The following is a 20,803-nucleotide window of genomic DNA, read 5'->3' as shown; positions in this document are numbered from 1 at the left end:
CATAGTTTTTCCCCCATGAAACCTGCTCTTTTTCTTCTTAGAAAGATTCTATTGTGGTAATGGAAACTTGTAACCTAGAATTGTAAATCTTTCTTAAGATTCAGTTAGATCCTGTTGTTTCTCTCTACTAACTGAGCTTTAAGGACTGTTAGTTATCAAAAACAAGAGCCTTCATTTTATTTTACTATGTCTTTTTAAAATTTTTTTATTCTACTCTGTCATTGTCTGTTGTTTCCTCAGTAGGAGACCTCACATGCAAAATTGTCTTACTAAATTTACACGAACGATAGCTATTGCAGCTAAGAAAATATTTTTAAATACATTGTATAAATGGTAATATTTATCTTCTCTAATTGCTTAAAATGGACCATGAAGATGCCAGGGATATTTTAATTGTTTTAAAATAAGCTTGTTTTATTATTGAAGCTGTGTGTTATCATTAGGCTTTTGTTGTAATGCTGAATGTCAAAGATTCGATTTCATTTTTAAAATATAAAACTTAAATGCAGAACTTAAACTTTACGTTTAAGGTCCACAACATTTTTCTCATAGTTGCAATAATTTTACTGAGATAATAGTCTCTGCCCAAGGAGATGCTAAATAACTCTCCAACACTGACATCACACAGAAGGAATTGAGAAGGTCTTCCAGGTAGTCAAATGGAGGCTGTTACTATGGCAAGTTCTTTCGTCATCATAGCAGGCAGAAATATCCCAGGAAGCAGCAGTGGCAGAGTTATAAGCAGCTACTTCTAGCCTGGCAACTAAAAGCTAATAAATAACATGATTGAGTTTCAGAGAACATTTTTCCCATAGTTGGGAGTGGGGTGACTGACTGAATCATCAATGTCATCTATGAACAGTGAGAAAAATGGTTTTTTTGAGATCAAAGACAGATATTGTATTTGGAATTTGTTCAAGAGTAACTTTGCAATTACAAATATACTTTTAACTGTAGTACTTTATCTGTCTTCAAAGAACTGCTTGTTGATAGTTAGGCCACTTCCTGCCTTTCATCTTTTCTTTTTTTTCCCTTCAGATATAGATTAAAAAAAAAAAAAAAAAAGCACCATAGAAGTGGCAAATCTTTTTTTATAAATTGTTTTAAGCCATGGACAACTGAATTATGTATTTTGGAGTTAGTTCTTGTAGAATGCAGTTTTGATTTTGTCGTAGGGTCACAACAAATGACTTCCATTTGGCTTTTGCCAGTTCACTAGCAGAGATCAGCGGGGCAATCTGTAGAGAACTTGGAGAACAGAAAATAAGAATTGTATAGACTGACAGGAGACCACCAGAGACAAGATCTGACAGGAGATATTGATCCCCTAAAATAAAGAGGCTGATTTGTCAGTTTCACAGGTTCTTGTTCTTGGAATCAGCATAAAGTTACCTTGATTCACTTTAACCTGAGGGTTTAGTCAGGTGTTTGCTGTAAGGAATATTGGGGGCTGTAATATGGGGGCCACATTAGGATAGTTACAAAGTCACACTTGAACAACTTTAACCAAGATGATTTTTCTAAATGAAATTGAAGGAAGGAAAGGAGAGGAAACTCATCAAAGTTTACCAAAAATTATGTGTAGAAGACACACCATTCCCTTTCTTTCTTGGCCTTCATTTTTCTTCATCAGCGCTTGCGGTGATGCATTTGTGAAAGGATAATTCAGGCTATCCTGCCGTGAGTAATAGACCCTGATTCCCTCTTTTCCAGTTGCTTACTATCTGCTGTAAGTAATGCCTTCCAGACATTCTCCCTGTGTCCTGGAGCATTTTGACTAATTTTCTGTTTGAACAGAATTCCCAGTAGCTGCAGAATCCTTCATTCAGCTTTTCTAATCTTTGCCTTTGTTGCTTTCTACTTAAAACTCTCATTGCAAGTTTTTGTGCTTACGGTTTCGTAACCACAAGGATGTTTTTTGTTGGTATGTACCTTTTCCTTGAAATATTCTTTCATTTGAATTGTAAGGGACTCTGAAAATTGTAGATTACCTTCAAAGTAAATCACTTCTTGTCTGCTCCATTCGGCTGAGACTTCTCTCATTAGGATAATAGAATAAAATTGCCCTTTAGAAGCTTTTCCTTTATTGATCCAGTTCATTTCAGAGACTGAAAGTGAAGAAGAAACTAGATATTCTTTCTCTTATCTTATTATAAATAAACCTGGCAATCTTGACTTTTAAAGATAGTATTTTACCCATTTGAGTCTTACTAATAGTACAAATGGAAAGTCATCTCAAGTTTATAATTAGTAAAAAGAATTAAAAAAAAAATTAACCAATTGCTCCAAAGGGACCTAAAATTTAAACCAGTGCAGAGAATAATAAGACTATTTAGTTTTAACCGCTTGTGGACTCAGCTTCACAGATCTTAAAGTTGGTGGGTTTGGACTATGCTTTCTAAGGTCCCTTTCAGTTACACAATTTTATTTGTGAACCCAAGTGTGTGTTTCATAGAACCCAAAATCGAGAACTACCTTCTGAGAGAAACCTTCTGGCTTACATCTGTCTGAGCAGTGGTAGATTCCAATTTAACCTTTGCACTCGGAGACATCTTGTGAATCACTGGCAACTTGACTATATTTTCTGACTAAATAGTGAAAAATGAATCACTTCATATTAAATAGTATAACATTGGAACCAATTATTTTATTGTAATGATATTTGGCTTATAATGGAATTTTGAACATCGAGGAACTTATTTATGACAAATCAAAATGAAAACAGTCACTGACATGCATTTCAGTTTCATTGATACATGTTATGCAATAGTAATTTGTTTGATGCCGTCCACCTAGTGTTTTTCTATTGAGCAGACAGTGCAGTCTCATTTCTATTTTGTTTACATTTTATTTACATTTTATTTTATAATAGGAATGTGGGGTACAAGTGAGGATTAACTGCATAAGTAGGCTGCCTACAGGTGAAGTTCGGGCTTCTGACTGGCCCTCCCTCACTCTCCCTGGTAATGACCCAGGTACGCTTTGTGTTTTCACGGGTCTCCCATCTTCTTCCCTTTCCTAGCAATGCCCAGTGACTGACAATCCCTTCCTTGTGTTAATGCGACTAATGTTCAAGGCCCCTCTGTTTTCTTCTTCCCACATTAATAATATGTATTTTATTGTGGAGTCTATTGTTTGAAAACGATGTGGAAAGATGCACTCATGATTCCTGAAGACCACTTCTCAACTGATCAATTCTTCAATAAGATCTTCCTTCAACTTTGAAAGACTCTTTCTTTTAAGGCTGCCATAACTTGCTTATCTATCTTTTCAAGTTATGCCATATGATACAAAGGATATGTCCACAGTTGTCTTTCTTATACAAACTGCCTTCTATTACAAAGAAGCATTGGCACCACTGTGAAAGCACTACTCAGGTTTTCTTTCTACATGAGGCCAGCTGATATTTTCTTTATGCATATCTTAGTATATATTCCAGTTCTTTATTTGCTTTTTTGTGCAAATTGAATGGAAAACTTCAAGTAAACATACATTTTGAAACTTGTGCCCTTGCGTAAGTTTTTTCTGTATGATCACCAGCAATCTCTTTATGTCCCTCAGCAGGGACATCTGAGTGGTTTGTTAGATTTATGATGTCCCCTCAGAGGGGACATCTGAATGCAAAGGGTTAATATAAGCATGATTGTTTACCTTTTTTTGTTTGTTTGTTGCTTTGTTTTTCCTTTTGAATGTTTTAAGAAGAACTCAGTCTGTTTTGATGTTAGTTACCTAAGCAGTAATTTCTACCTGCAGTGTCTTTAGGGAGCATTCTGCACAAGTCTTGAGAACTGTAATTACAAAATTTCAGATAACTAGCTAGTGGTAGTGGTTCAAGTCCTGTTATGTATATGAATGAAGTAGTTAGAAGTCCCTACATCTTCCTCCTTCCTTCTCTCCCCTCCTCTCCCCACTCCCTCCCCCAACACATATCTCTTATTTTTCCCACTCAGTATGTGAGATATGGGGTAGTAGAGGAGCAATTGGAATTTAAGGTTCTGTATAACTGTTTGGTAGCAGTGATATCTCCGAGGTGAATCTCAGAATTTTGGGAAATTGGAACAACTTGGACTCCAAAATATTTAGAGAAAATGAGTCTTAGTAGTAAAATACTTTATTTATACTAATTTATATCCTTACATTTATATAATATGTGATTTTATGTAATTTATACTAATAAGTCAAAGAATGAAAAAATCACCCAACAAAATACTCTTTTAGATCCTCTCTTTTAATAATGTTATATAAAAATTGTTAAATGAATTCAAGGATTATTTAATGATGCAGCTTTCATAAATGACCATGTTAAGGCAATAGTCTAATTGTAATTCAAGCTCATAATGCTAACTAAAGTGAAGTTAAACTATACTGAGTCACTTTACATGGTGCACAAATTTGAAAAAGAAAAGCACAGATTAAAACTGACAAGAGTAACCACCATGTGCTTTACCTCTGAACCCCTGGATATTTAGAGGACTTAATAGAAAACTCTTTTGTTTAATCCTGTTTTTAAAGTTATTGCAGTGACTGTATAGTTTATAGTTCTCCCAAATGCTTCTAAAGCTACCTACATGCAAGAAGTGTTAAGTAGCAGTATAGCATTGCTGGTGGGCCAGCCAAATCTGGATCTGGGTTAGCTAATGTTCTAGCTTTCCCAGCTGTGTTACCCTAGGCAAGTTCTTCTCTTTGCAGTTACTTTATCTATAAAATGTTGTTCATTGTGATTTCTGCTTCATAGTGTTGTTGAAGATTAGGTGAATTAATGATAGTAAAGAGAGTAGTGCCTGGTGTAGAGAAAGGAAAAGAAAGAAAAGGCATACATACATTAGCATCACTATTCTCTGTGCTTTGTTACACATGAGAATTATAATTTCAGTTTAAACTACAAATGTTTCTTGTTTCCAATAAAAATGTAGTTAAATAAGCATTGTGTTAAAATTTCTGAAAGGAAGTATTACTGTTTTGTTTTTTTAATTTCATAGCATTCTTTTTTACTTTGTAACTCCTAAATATTAGGTATAACATTCAAGTAAAATGGATGTATTATGACTGAATGTGATTTTTTTAAGTAGAAAGATTTTAAAAACGGTTTTGGAAGATGGTTGAAGGAGTAGTTACGATAGTTGTCTGGACTTGGTGGCATCAGTAGTTTAGCACTTGTGATGGTCAAGGATAGGTCCCTCTGCCTACTGTTTGTGTATAGAACCACTTATAACTCCTCCTTACTCTTTTCAACACAGTGTCCCAGCTAGTTTCTCTCTTGGTACATGAATGGTTTGAGTTGATATGAGGAAGTCCAGGGATTAAAGGCCCAGATTTGGCCATATTTATTACCTGAATTGTGGTGTTCACATTTTCCAGTGTCATAGGCAGAGTTTTGCTCTAATTTCTGAATAAATGCAAAATTAGGACTAAGTTGGTTTCATTCTAATCAGTTAGAGATCTGAATCTCCTAATTTCTGAGAGTATAGCATCTTCATAATAAATTAGACACTGAATATATATAAAGTAAAACATTTATATTTATTAAGGGCCCCATGGCTTTGCTTTGAAGTCATTAGAAATTGACCTTTTTTAGGGGGAAAAGTGCTTTTCCATATACTTTCTAAATAGATATTTATTAAAATGTTGGAAGAGTTATTTTTCCTTAATACAGCATTCTAAGAAAGCACATGAGAAGTGTTTAAAATGCCATTAGTTAAAAAATAACTTCATGATTACATGCCATGTTTAACTTCATGTTTAAAATGCCATTAGTTAAAAAATAACTTCATGATATACAAAATTCAATCCTGTAGCCAACATTCAAATTATAGAATTCATTGTTAATTAATGATTGGGCAGGGTTTGCATAAACCGAGAAAAATACGAATAATGTGGAATGAATACACATTTTTTTAAGACCCAGCAATACAGGTAAGAACTTTTTTTATCAGAGTAGAGGCTCTGTGAAGCTGATTTCTTGTGTCTTTATCTTCTTGATAGAGGGTGGAGAGAGAGAGGGGAATCAGAGCCTTATGGATAGGCAAGTGCAGGACAGCCTGATCCCAGCTGAGGTTATTGAGGTAAAACATAGCACAGGGTGGTAACAACAGTCCTTCACATTCATCTGGACCAACCTTCTGCTGCTTGAAGACCTTCCACAGTTTTTCTACTTCATCAGTGGCTATTTCGTCGCTGAAAAGGCCTGACATTGGATCTTTGTTCTCTATTTGTGAGGTGAAAGCCAGACTAGACACTGGGCATCCTTACTCTCAATCTGATTATTGATCTCATAGTTCACAGTTTTGTTATTTATGGGGGAAAAAAAACCCTCTACAAGTAATAGGAAAGGGGTATGAGAAGCATGAAGTGTTGTTATACTTTACACCTGTTATCAGACCGTTTTTGACCATATCTATGTGAATGCCAACATAATTCCAGTTTTGGTCTCTCTTAAGCATTACTTCCCCATGAAGGCCCAGCTAGTTCTTAAACCTGAGATTTCAGGAGTGGCCAGTCACTTGGCTTCCTTCCATATGTCTCATCACTTGGAAGGTTGCCAAACCTATTCTGGTCTTAAGTAACAGCACAGTGAAGAACTGGACAGTTCTTTACAGACTCTTTTCAATGGGTTATTTTTTCTGATATAAGAGAAACCACGTCAGAGTTGGCAAAGTTTGCAGCAGCCGGAAACTCCTGGAACCTGGGGTTCACCACCGGCTGTTCCTCAGCAGTGTGGATAAGTTTAGCCATTAGTTAAAGAGTTATTAATGGGATAAATTGGGATCTTCAAAAGGATGAAGAGAATTGCCTGAATTCTCCAATGGCTTTTGCAATTGCCAAGTATCTGGTGCTGAGATTGTCTTACTATTAAGTATTATCTATTTCCTAATGGTTTGGACCACATGTGTTGCATACTATTACATGCTGTTTAGTTCCCAGATGGTTTTATTATTATATAGGTTTTATTTCACCAACAAGTCCTTTAATGGTCCAACTCATATTTTATAATTGGTGTCATCTCTGCTAGTTCTACTCCGTTAATAGGTCTTCAGAAGGCACATTTGGGTGCAGGAGGTCTCCCTGAAGGAGGTATATGAGCTGTAGAAGAAATTTGTCCACTTTGAGTACAGATGTGGCAGTCATCAAGGTAAACAACTGGAGAAGCTCAGCAAGCATAATTCTTTTTGAGTCCTTGATGGTCCTTGCCTTTGAGAAAAGCTATAATAGGATATAAAATATATCTGACATTTGTTGTTAGATTGTGATTTTGGTACACAGCATACAATGACAGGTTTTATTTTTTTCCCTAGGATCAGGGTGGCTAAGTATATTTTATTTATTCCAGTCAGTTCTTTTTCAAATTTTTGGTCAAACTTACTTTTATTCCCAAATAACATATTAATATATAATTTAAAATCTTGTAGTACTTGAGCATTTGCAAAGACCTTTGTTTGTACAAAATATGTTCTGAATTTTCCATGTACTTAAAAATATTTGCAGTAAACACAGGAAGTTGTACGCTGCTCTAGAATTATGTGACAGGTTTGTAGAATGCTCTTCCCTGACGTGCTTTGTTGCTTATGGGAATGACAAGCTTTCGTAATATCTGTTAAACTGTAACTTGCCTATTGTATTCAATGCAGAATGCTGAGTTTAGTTAAAATGTTAAGAAATCATGTTGGTTTTTCCACTCCTGCCTCTCAGAAAAATTAGATGGGGATGCATGTGCTCTCCATGCATAAAGCATATTTGTTTTGAAAGACAGCACTCATGGGCTGTCAGTCATAACAACTTCAGAGAGTACTTTAAGAACTAGAAAAGTACACTGAGTCACAGATACATGCGCTGGCCTGTTCCCTGATTCCCTCTCTCCCCTGAAGTATTTAGTATGACTAGATCTATATGAAGGACTATTTTGAAATATGAATGGAGATTTGGGAATCCTCTAAAGTAAATACTGGGAGGCACTGGTTAAATGCCCACAAGTCTTGTAAAGTGGAATTAATTTTCCTCCTAGAGTAAATGTATTGATTTAAAAATTAAAATCAGTGATACAATTAGATTGTGTTTTGAGCTTCTAGGCTCTCTTTCTAGTGTGCCCCTTAATGGCATTGTAAAGAGAACCTCGGAGACTCCTTTCACTCATCTGTAAAATGGGCATAATTATTTCCACATCATGAGATTTTATAATATTAAATAAGTAGATGTTGGCAGTAAAAAGCTTTGTAAGTTATAAAGTGGCACATAATTGGAAAGTAGAAATCAAGGTAGCCCAGGGCTTTTAATGGCAGTACTGCTTTTTTTTGGGGGGGGGGTATTGTATTGGAAAATATATTTGGAGCTTACTAATTAAATGTACTCAGTTCCATATTATTAAGTGCTTTATTACAAAAATTAAAACATAATTTATTTAGATACATTAGAAAGGTGACTTTGTTATTATATTATCATCCATCTTTGAAAAAGAAAGTAAGATAAAAAAGAGCATGGGCTCATTGGTAACACACTGTAGTCCCTGTTGTTGACTGTATATTCTGTCACTAACTCTCGTAGTCTTGACAAATCACCATGTAAGAGTACTTTCTCTCTCTGGTCTCCTCAATGTAATGCCATCGTGCAAATGTGGAAAGACTCGGTTGGACACTCATCACAAAGTACGGTATGGATTCCAGGTAGGAAGGGACTGAATTAATGAGAAATGGTTTCAGTGGGGTTAAGAATCTTGCTTAGGGGAAAAATAAATTTGAAAATTCCTGGGTATAACTAAGTACTTGGATGATTGTTTCCTCCTAAAATTAGTTGACACCTTGCCTTGATGCAGAAGAGCTTCTTAAATGATTTTTTAGGTTTATATGACTTATAATTATTTTATAGAGGAGGATTTTTCTTTACACTATGAAGTATTACCTTTATATTTAAGTAGGATGCTAGAAGATAAAAATTTGGCCAGCAGAGGGAGTAGATTTATGTAAGAAAAGCACTCGAAGATGCGTCTTCAGTAAACATGTATCTTGTGGGTATAAGTTTATGACATTCTCATATTGTGCAATGAGAGAATAACAGAAGGAAGGAATTTTGGGTCATATTAAAACCTCTAGCTTTTTATATCTCCCTTTGGTTATTTTTAAAAAGGAAAAAAGGCAAATAATGCACATAGGAACTTTTTGTTGTTAATTCTTAGAGGTGAAGAATCTTTTCTTTTGTATGCAAATGTCATGCATTTAAAAAATTAAATTAGCTATTTAGTAAATAAAAACAAGTTTTAAATATTTGGCCCTGGGCTTAGAGCACATTTAGTTCAAAAACCTAAACGGGATATAAATAACACCTGAAATAAATATAAAACAAATTGGGTTTTTTTGTTTGTTTTGAGTTGGAGTCTCACTCTGTCACTCAGAGTGGAGTGCAGTGGCCGCTTCCAGCCACTGCAGCCTCAACCTGCTGGGTTCCGGCAATCATTCCGCCTCAGCCTTCCAAGTAGCTGGAACTACAGGCATGAGCTACCATGCCCGGCTAGTTTTGATTTATTGTAGAGATGAGGTCTCGCCAAGTTGCCCAGGCGGGTCTCGAACCCACGGGCTCAGGCAGTCCTCTCACCTCGGCCTCCCAAAGCGCTGGGATTACAGGCTGAGCCACCGAACCTGGCAAAACAAATTGTTAATGCTCTGAACAGTATCCTGTTATGACTCTGAATCATCAAGTAAGCACTTATATTTGTATCATGTATTAAATTGGGAAATTGGAATATATTTAAGAAGACATTTTTTTTCAAGCACAAAGCAAGTATACAACAAATGGTTTTCTGCTTAACTCTAGTTATTTAGAAAATATAAGTGAATCATGTTACCTTATACATTCTAACTAATTTCCTTGGCAAATGTGCAGGCCTATATAAAATGATTAAATTCGTGCATTTTCAAGTACTGTTTATTAAATACGTATATTCAAGGCAATATTTTAAACATTTGAAAATGTAAAAATAAGCAACACCCTACTTTTATGTCATTCGTGTCCTAGCAAATGATGAGTTAATGCAATTCTAATGTGTTAAAGTGTAAAGCAGGTGGGCATTGCAGAATCCAGGAGAAGCTACTTCAGTAAACACTGTGCTACTAAAGATAAGAAGTATCAATTTTTTTTACTTTTGGGAAAAATAAGTATTTTTGTTTTGCAGCCATTAAGACTGAAAAGTTTTGCTTTGTAAATCTGTCTGAAGTGAACTGTCACATTATTTGCCATCTTTGTAGATTAAACAACAGTAGCTTAGGAAAAAGATTCCAGTTGGTAATATCATAGATTGTTGACTCTTAGCCATTGTTTCAGTTTTTAAATTTTGTTTTAATTATAATTAGAGATCAGGATGATGGAAAATAGCCAGACTTTTTTTTATTACTTTAAACTTTAAAAACAGTAGCAGGTAAGTCATATAATAGAAAAATGATTCTTTAAAGTTTTTACCATTTTAGATGAAATTTAATGTGTCTGCTCTTTAAAAAATATGTTTGATCACTCTTGAAATTTAAAGGGCTATCTGTAAATTGTAGCACAGATTAAATAACCAGTGTTCAGTGATGGGTAAAGGAGAAAAGGGAGTGGACAGTTATTTCTCTCGTGAGGTCAGAATTACTCATTGAGAGTTGTTTCCCGTCGCAACTGTTGCATAAAAACTATTTCTAAATAAGTAAAATCCCAGGTGCTTTAGTTTGGTAGTTTGTGTGTGCTATTTAAGTGGGTGCTAGGAATTTCTGAAATGGAAGGTCACAGAATGAGGCATGGCGAGGGTGGATTAGAGAAGAAGCAGTGGTGAGGAGAAGGAATAAACACAACAGGAATGGATTGCAGGGAACAGGCCTGGAACTCATTCATTCACAAGTATCTGCTACAGTGTGCCCAGCTCTGTGTAGGGTCCTGGAGATACCATGGTGAGCACTGCAACTCAGCCCCGATCTCTGTCAAGTGTAATATAAAGAAGGAAACAGGCCAGATGCAGTGGCTCAAGTTTGTAATCCCAGCACTTTGGGGGGCCGAGGCAAGAGGATTGCCTGAGCCCGTAGGTTCATGACTAGCCTGGGCAATTTGGTGAGACCTCATCTCTACAATAAATCAAAAATATTAGCTAGGCGTGGTGGCGCACGTCTATAGTTCCAGCTACTTGGAAGGCTGAAGCGGAAGGATCACCTGAGCCCAGCAGGTTGACGCTGGGGTGGCTGTGAGCATGCCACTGCTCTCTAGTCTGGGCGACGGAGTGAGACTCCAACTCAAAAAAAGAAAAAGGAAGGAAACAGGCTATTTCAGTGGGATCTGTTAAGGTAGGGTGCTGTGGAGAAATTTCTCTCAGACTAGAAAGGCCCAGCAAAGGCTATGTAACTTACCTGAGGTGCGGTCCAAGCTAAACCCTGAGCAGGGATGAGAGTCTTCTGAGGACAGAGCAGTCAGATGCCAGCAGGAGGGAAGAGGGAGAGCTTGGGGTAGAAGGTAGTGAAACAACACCAGCCATAAAGGTGAGCAAGGACTAGGTCAGGTAGAGGCTAGCATGTTAACGTGAAGGAAGGAGCTTCGTGTTTTTTCTTAGTACATTGAGGGATATTAAAGAGGCTTCTTACAGGAGAAGAGCAAGAACAGATGTTTATTGTGTCGAGAATTGAAGTCAGTACAGCTACAGGTAAGAAGATTAGAATACTGAACCAGCCAGGTGGGATGGAGAGGAGTGAACTCCGTAAGAGACAGAAGGGACAGATCCTGATGAGAGATAAGATGTTGGGGTAAGCAGCCAGTTGCAGTGATTTCAGTTTATGGAGAGAAAGTTGCAATGATTATCTATCTATCTATCTATCTATCTATCTATCTATCTATCTATCTATCTAGTCTATGCCTTCCAGATGTTTATGTGAAGGGAAGTGTGTGTTGTTCCCATTCACAAGGCTCTGACATAACTCGCAGAGTTTTAGTGGAGACAGAGGCCTGACCCAGACAAAATATTTCCTGTAAGAGGCTAGAAATCAAAGATGTGTGAATCACAGTGAGGTGGAGAAGCCAGAGCCTATGGGAGGTTGGAACATGTTTTGAGTGCTTTCCAGGAAATCATCATCCTCATCATCCTCATCCTCATCCTCATCATCATCATCATCCTGAGTTTTAGAACCAAGAAGATTAGGAACCAAGTTACTTAGTGAAATACAAGGTGTGGAGGGGCTAGGAACAAATGATAGCTGCAGGCAGGCCAGTTCTTAGGTTCTAGCTGCTCGAGGCAGTTCCCTAGCCTGACAGCTAGAGGCCAGTTTGTGCAGGGAAGGAGGACTAGCTAAAGGAGGATGAGGATTCAGATGACTTTAGATTTGAGGTTGTGTTTAGACTGAAGGAGAAGGTATTAGTGTAGGAGGAACTACTGACTGTTTTTTCAAAGAAACTAAAAGACTAATGGCTCAGAATAGCAGGAAGGAAATGCACAGAATGGGGTGAGCAAATGTAGCAAACATTCCATAAAGTTTATTATGGTGAAGTAACATTGTATAATGGGCAAAAACCAGACTCTGAAGCCAGACCTCCTGAGTTCATATAAATACTCCACCAATTGTATGCTAGTCATGTGATTTATAAACATTATTTATAGTTCAACAGGTAATCAGTATGTATTCAACTGCATTGACAAATAATGCAGAGACACCATGAAATTGTTTTCTCATGCTTCCAGTTCTTGCCAGTGTGATAATGTTCTACCCATGTGACAAACGCGTATAGTGGAAACCTTTGTTAATTTATAAACCAAGAGAGGCAAAATATATGTTGTCTGTGCCTCAGCTTTCTCATCTATAAAAAGGGGATAATCTGCCGGGCTCGGTGGCTCAGCCTATAATCCCGCGCCTCTGGGAGGCTGAGGTGAGTGGATTGCCTGAGCCCGCAGGTTCGAGTCCCGCCTGGGCAGCGAGACCTCATCTCTACAATAAATCAAAAAATCAGCAGGGCGTGGTAGCGCACGCCTGTAATTCCGGCTACTCGGAAGGCTGAGGTGGAAGGATCGCCGGAACCCAGCAGGTCGAGGCTGCCGTGGCCGGGAATGGCCACTGCACTCCAGTCTGGGCGACAGAGTGAGACTCCAACTAAAAAACAAAACATAAAGGGGATAATCATAGTAGCTACGTCTTAAGCTTGTTGTGAGCTTCAGAGAGTTTATAATTTCTTAGTTCTGGTACATAGAAAGCATTATATATGTCTAACTATCATTATCATTTATCCTCCCTCGTCATCATCAGTAGTAGTCAAATAGCTGAGAATTTATATCAGATAATCCAGGATTGGGTATGTAATTGAATAAGACAAGTAAAAAGGGTTGTCACTGAGCACTAAAGACCAACCTGAGATCGATTACTACCAGTATCAGACCATGGGAACAACCAGAAGTATGGGGATAGGCCGGCGAGGAAAAATGGTTGGATGGGTTTAGAGTTGGGGCTTATTAGTGAACCAGTGAGCTGAAGGTACTATGGTACTCTATTTTGAAAGAATAACGTAAGTCATTGACAACCAGAGAAGGGAATAAAACTACTGGGACATGTTTTAAATAGCTGTTTGTAAGTGACTTTGATTTTATTACTTATTACATCGCCTTGTCAATCTGCTTGTTTCTTTTCTCCCCTTTCTAGCTGAACAACTTTTCCTGGCTTCGTCTTATTTTTTCTTTTCAGAATATTTTCTTTTCAAGCCTTATATCTTTTCTGCCTTCTAGCAAAACAACATAAAGAAAAGAATAATATGAAAGCAGAGAAGTATTGTTTCTATGTTCTGTTCCCCACATATTCACTGAATATCTATTCGCTGCCTAACACGGAGATCTTTGCTCTGACAGATCCAAAAAAAGCATCTGGCATGTTCATTACCCTCAAGGGTCTCTGTGGGAGGAATTCACATGAAATCATTACACATACATAGTACAGGAAAATGATAATTGTCATACAATCAAGTGTCAAAGAATATGGCACAGCCATTAAGTGTTGCAGTGATCAGAAAAGGTGCTCAGAAAGGAAAGAGACATGAGCTGAGGCAAATGCAGCTTTTTAGAAATGGATGTTCAGAGAGGCCTTGTATAGAGAGGGAGAATGGTTGTGTGGGGGATGGTGTGCAGGCCTGGGGGAGCAGAGGAAGGACAGCACAGAAGCAAATGGCAGATGTGGAGAAGTGGACAGACTCCCGCCCAGCAGGAGGTGAGTTGAATGGGAGGTAAGGCTGAAGGATTCACTCTTACAGAGCATGGTTTACCAGGCTATCCATAAATGCGGGTTCAATTGTCTTGAGACTAAAGGAAGAGGAGACACCCATGAGCTTATCTTCCTGTGCTTCAGCTTCTTATTCATGTGCTAATTATGTACTAACCATGTACTAAATTCATATAATAAACCTTTGTTAATTTATAGACTAAAAGAGGCAAACACTTTTTTGGCTAGGCCTGTTGAATAATAGGAATTTGGTGACTTTCTGATTTAGAATGTAAACACCTCCATAAAATTATAGGAAAACAAGGTCGCATTTTGAGGGTATGGTGCGTAACATGTCCTAGCTTGTTACTGAGTCCTGTATGTATGCAGTTTTTCCTGTCTAATCCATATCTTTTGGTGCCTTATCTCTGTTTCAAGGTGGACTTTCTGTCTCTGTCTGCAGCTTAGAGCAGCATTCCATTTTGAGAACCATGTTAAACTGTCCCAAGGCTGAGTGTCATGGGGTGCAGGTAGTAGAGAACTTAAAAACACATATTTCTTCGTGAGGTTAGGGCAGAGTGACAGAACTGCCAGTACAGCTAAGCCCTTTTTTGAATAGTGGGTTGCCTTATTAGTATTCATATCGATAACATCTTGACAGAGTTAAAGTTTCAATTTGAAGTGCTACTGCTTTTAAATAAGGAGCACATCTAAAGACACTCTTTGCATGAATAGTGACTGAATTGCTTCTAAAATAAGAGTATTACTTTATTGAATGATATATTTTCCATTTAATCTGTCTATAGTTTAGAGTTGTCATTAGAGTTACAATAAATAATAATGATTAGCACTTGCAGGGCTTTTATCTTGAGAGTTTTAGAGTTAATCTAATTAAATTGTCACTTGGCATCATCAGAGATGTGCACTTGCTTTTCTGCCATGAATCCCTGAAAGTGTTCCTTCACTAGCCTCTCTGTGCTCCCTTTGGCTTTTCATCTTTTATAAGCTGTTTGTGTTATGGCAATTGATCAGAGAGTTGACAGATTGAAGGGCTTTACATCAGAACTCCTTTTCCTAGGCATGTAGTTGGGCTTTTGAGTTAGACTTCCTGGGTCCAGTCCCAGCTGCTCCACCTGTGAACTGTGTAACCTTGGGTAAATGACTAAACTCTCAGTTTCTTCCAGTGGAATTCATCATAGTACCTGCCTCAGACTGTTCTTGTGAGAATTCATTGAGCTAGTGAATTTTAAACATGTAGCAATTAAATATCTAATACATGCTAGTTGTGTATTAGTATCATTTTTAAAGTTACTGGGAACATGTCTGGGAAGTTATATGTGGTTTAAATGAAGAAATTATTAGTAAATAACCTGTTTTTAGGACTGATGTGTGCCAGGCTCAATGCTAGGCTCTAAGAAAAGAAAACCATAGCACCTACCCTTTGAAGGTCACCACCTGTTGGGGGGTGTGGGGCATCCTAGTCTATTTTGTGGTGCTATCACAGAATACTACAGACGGGGTAATTTATAGTAAGCAAATATCTTCGGCTCACAGTTCTGGAGGCTGGGACATACAGGAGCATGGCGCTAACATTTGCCATCGTCCCACAACAGAATGGCAAGAGAGAGTGAGAGCAAGAGGGGTTGAACATGCTTTTATAACAAACCCACTCATGAAAACTAACTTACTCCCTCAGTCACAACGTTAACTCATTTGGGGGGTAGTTAGTAAAACATGTCGAGTGCTTGACCTGACAAAGTTAAGTACGAGCCAAGCTCAGAGCAAAGAGTGGTGGACTTTGAGGGTTTTCATAGAAAGGAAGAGATATTTGTTCTGGGCCTTGGAGGATGAGAAGAACATTGAGATATGGTGGGAGAATTTTAGGGTGAGAAAGAGCAAGGCTTTAAAGTTGGGATATTTGCTGCCTTCTGTGGCAGCGGGACCCCCTGAAAGACTGAAAGCAAGGAGTGACTTGAAAGCAGCAGGACTCCTTAAAGGGATTGAAAGCAAGTGGGTCCAATTTGTGTGGATGTACTAGAGTTGCCACTTATTAGTTTCTTTAGACTGGCTTTTCCTCTCCTTTGTAGACTGGAGAAAGCTGTGAAGCTTTGTAGTCTTAGTTGGACCTAGGGGAGGACATGCGTGGTTATGTTATGGGGTATAATGATATTTCACGGCCTCCTGTGCCTTCGTCTGTTCCATTGGGTCTGAATTTCCATGACTAGGATTTGAATGGGATTTCTTTGAACATCTAGGAAACAGTTTAAACTCTGAATTATCACTGTGACACAGAGTTAAGTTCACACTGTTTAAGAGACTGCATGTACTGATTACCTAGGTTATAAGACAAGATGATAGACTAAGAGGATCTTATTCACAAAATGTATGACTGTGCCAAGCCACTGCTTCTGACTGTATGCTACTCAGACAAAGGAAAGCAAACTCCCCGTCTTTTTCAGTGTCTGAGGCTGCAGGTTATATCATCTGGGAAGCATATGGACTACATTAAATGGGACACGTCTATGTTCTCTCTTGAACAGAAGCATCTCAGGCTGAGTTTAAGCGAGTAGATTATGCCTAGTAACCCTTGCTCCCTCTAAAAAGCTTGTGAGTAAAGGAGGAATTTACCAACATTGAGTGAGAACCTTCTAAGCCTAGTGCTGATGTATGTGTTCCCACGGTAAAGCTATTATTATTCAGTTTTAACTTGAGGAAAAATCTCCACCACCAACAAGTAGTGGTGGAGACCGGATTCTACATGAGGCCTGTCAGGCTCAAGTGTCCTTTTATCTTATTAAATGTCGTGTTAGTTTTGTGCTATTTTCTTCCACGATTTTTCTTCTTTAAATTTTTTATAGAATTTGACCTCAAATAAAGATCTTCGTGAATTGCCTCACTACATTTGAAGAATATAGTTAAGTGAAGTTTTCCCTAATTTATCACGTTGATTTACATTGAATTCAGAACAGTGAATATCTAATTAGGGCCACTCATCCTGGCATAGAAAAGGAGTACACATGGGTTGCTTTGTTTTCACAAGATAAATGAATATTCAGTATTTTTGATAGGGACCATTATATCATCATTTGATAGTCTCAGCAGCATAATTTGGTGATATTGAGTCTTTCAAGTACAGAGTCCATTGATAGTTAAATAACCTGCTTTCAATTATTCTAGAGTTGCAACGCCGAATGCAAGAATGATCCCTTTTGAATAAAGTCCACTGATTGCTTCATTTATTGCATATTGATTGTTAGCTTAATTTCCTCTTGTTTGAGAACAAAAAATAAAATTAAAAATGTGTGGGGTTTCTAGTGGCAAAATAATTACAAGATTAGTCCTCTGTTACTGTCAAAGATTAACAATTTTTCCTCCTCCTCATTGTTGAAGGAAGATGAGTGATTGTCTCAAAATTATGCTATCCCTGCCCTCTTCTTTCCCACTTAAAAAAAAAAAATTCTCTCTTGTTTTCTCACTACTTCTGAATTATAACCAGGAACATCATTTCCCTTCACTGTTTTCCTTCTTTCGGTAATTTAAAAATAGATCCATATAGGATAAAGAAATCATTAGATAAATATAAACTATTAAAGTGTCCAGTTTATATTTTGAAGCATTTCATAGTTATTAAATTAATTACAATATACTTTCTTGATTGTTTCACCTTAGGTACTGCTACCTCTAATTCATTCATCAATTTATTTATCTTTTGTCCATGCTAAAAATGGATGTTCAGGCCCTATCCTAAGGGTTATCAACCTTGTTTCTTACCAGGCCCAGGTAGCTGGTGGTCTGCACACACCACATGCCTTCTTGGTGTACACATTATTGTTCAGAACTGCCCACTCCCTCCCGCTTTCCTACTCAGGAAAAAATATGCTAATTCAGGGAAATGAGACAGATGATTCAGGGTGACGATGGTTAATTTTGAAGCTATCCTCGTGATTGTAAATAGTGAATCATTGCCACAATTTAACACAGGAGTTCATGTGGTTGCTTGTGAAAGCCCTCACAACGTACGAATCTTGATGTTCTGGTGTGCCAGGATGCTTCTGAACATATAATGATAAAGTCTTGAACCATCAAGGATAAAGATCTAGTGCCAGGAGGTATTCCAAACTATTATAATTCAAAGGAAAGTATGCTTAAGTGCTATTACCAATATAAAGTCTTTCTAGCGGATTTCTGGGTAAGAGATTAATTAATTAATTAATGTGGCATATGAGCTACATGGAAAGAATTAGGGATGGGGTGAGTGAATGTGATTATTTACAATCCAAAAGCCACGTATACCGCCCGTTAATTTGATTCTTAAGAGTCTATTTTTCTTTGAATATTGAAATTTTGTGTGTACGCACACACACACACACACACACATTCACACAAAGGTACACACACATTCATACATAATTAAATAACATAATTCAATTAAAAATTCTTGGGGCTAAAGATATATCTTTCTTTAGACACTAGCAATCAGTTTACCCTCTTCTGTCAAGAAAAGCTACCTGACTTATAGTTTTCCATTGATTTCTTTTACTATTTAAAAAATGTGTTATCTCTTAAAATATTGGGCCCCCAATATGAGTTTAATTGCCATTCAAGCAGCTCATCCTGAAGTGCTTAATAAGCCACAAAAATGACTGTTTTCTCTTCCCTCTGTATATAGCATTGGTATTTTTGGAAATCGGGTGGCTTATGCCAAGTTTTATTTGTAGATGGAGAGGGAATTGTTAAATGGTCTGTCAATTCACAAGAAATCTTTGTTTCTTTATTAAAGAGCACACCAGATAGCTAATTCCATTTAGAGTTTCCAATAACTTGTGCTCTTGAGGTAGCCACAGGAGTCATGTAATTGCTTCAGATATTCAGCATGAGTTTCTTGCAAAGAAAGCCACAGGAACATATTTTAATTTTCTCTTTTATTTATTTATTTTGCTGGATATAGCTTTCAATAAATTAATAATAACTTATCTAAATTAATTTTTAGAAAGTTATTTTCTTGAAATGAGGATAATTTTATTGTAGCACAAGAAATAATCTGGCCATCAATAGTTGGTTGAGTAAATTGTGATACATTCATATTTTAGAATATTACATAGTTATTTTAAAAAATGAGAACCATCAAGACCTACAGAGAAGAGTGTGATATATGCAGCCGAAAGATTTTAAATGGCTATGTTTGCTGATATACTATTTGCACATTTAAAAAAGTATAATAGTCCCTAAGGACATAGAAATTGATCAAGCCTGTAATCCCAGCACTTTCGGAGTCCAAGGTGAGGGGATTGCCTGAGCCCACGGGTTTGAGAATAGCCTAGGCAACTTTGCGAGACCTCATCTCTACAATAAGTAAAAAAATTAGCCAGGCATGGTAGCATGCCTGCAGTTACAGCTTCTTGGAAGGCTGAGGCAGAAGTATCACCTGAGCCCAGCAGATGGATGCTGAGATGGCCTTGAGCAAGAGAGAGAGAGAGAGAGAGAGAGAGAGAAATTGATCAAAGAACAAACAAGCATTTGGAGGGAAATGATTATTATCCAAAGAGAATTCAGAAGTAGACTCATATGCATGTGATAATTCAGTGTAGGTAAAGGGTAAAGCTGGATTATTTAATGAGTGTTGTTGGTACAATTGTCTAGCTGTTTGAAAAGAAAAAGGAATAAGCCAGATATTTAAATGTTTAAATTGAAGTCATACAAGTTCTAGAAAAGATATTAGTGAATATTTTTTGGTTGTGAAGTGAGGAAGCTCTGAGCATGATTCCAAGTCTAGAAACAATTAAGAAAGATAGTACATTTGTCTATGCCATATTCTCCCAAAGTCTGAGAATTAGGTGAATCTTGGTAATATATGCTCATTGATCCCAGCTTCAGTTTTAATGTGGCTTTAAAGTTTAATGGTATCACAGCAGGCACTGAACCAATGCAAAAATATAATGAGCAAAAAGCTACTACCTGATGATTTCAGCGATTTTATTTGTGTTTGTAATTGTTAACATTCATGAACCATTTAAACTGAGGGCATTTTGCTGTATTGTTTGAGTTTTTGTGTATGTATAAATAGTAATTTATATGTTAATAATACTTTGAGAAATAACATTAGAAAAAAAGTTGTGAGAAAGCATACAAGAAACTGTCATGTAGTTACCTCTGGATTGTAGGGCTGTGTGGATGGAGTGGGCAAACCTCATTTCATGCCATTTTCACCTGGATAATATGAATGTGTGTTGCTTTTATCATCAAGAAGTTTGTGGGGTTTTTTTTAAGTCATTGAAAGTAATTTAGAATTTTGAGCTTTTAAATGATTTTTTTTCATAACCTGGCTATTCCTTAGTTTTAACCAATTGCCCATTTTAAAAAAAAGGAGGCCCAGGAAGAACTTTTTGCTAGGTTGCTGTGCAAATATAATGAAGAGACATGAAGGCATTTTTGCTTTGTTTTGTTACATATGGGCACAGAGGGTGCTTATCCTGCTAAGTGACCTATAGTGTGTTCATGCAGTGAGTCCTCGGAAGTGGTACATGATTTTTGAAAACTGTATATCATGTTTTAAAATACTTTTATTCAAATCTAAAACATTGGATTCCTGCAAATTATTTAATAATATTACAAGCACAGATTTGTCATGTGTA

The 20,803-nt window shown here is 37.1% G+C and overlaps 1 protein-coding gene across 3 annotated transcripts in view; it reads left to right on the top strand.

Annotated features, from left to right (window-relative positions):
* Positions 1-20,803, top strand: part of BBX (BBX, HMG-box containing) — a 275,885-nt gene that overhangs the window by 156,059 nt on the left and 99,023 nt on the right. The gene's annotated exons all lie outside the window — the stretch shown is intronic.

Source organism: Carlito syrichta, unplaced genomic scaffold, assembly GCF_000164805.1.
Source record: "Carlito syrichta isolate Samal-C Ts95f unplaced genomic scaffold, Tarsius_syrichta-2.0.1 Scaffold287976, whole genome shotgun sequence".
Taxonomy (NCBI): domain Eukaryota; kingdom Metazoa; phylum Chordata; class Mammalia; order Primates; family Tarsiidae; genus Carlito; species Carlito syrichta.
The sequence above is the reverse complement of the archived record's forward strand: the minus strand, read 5'-3'. Positions and strand labels throughout refer to the sequence as shown.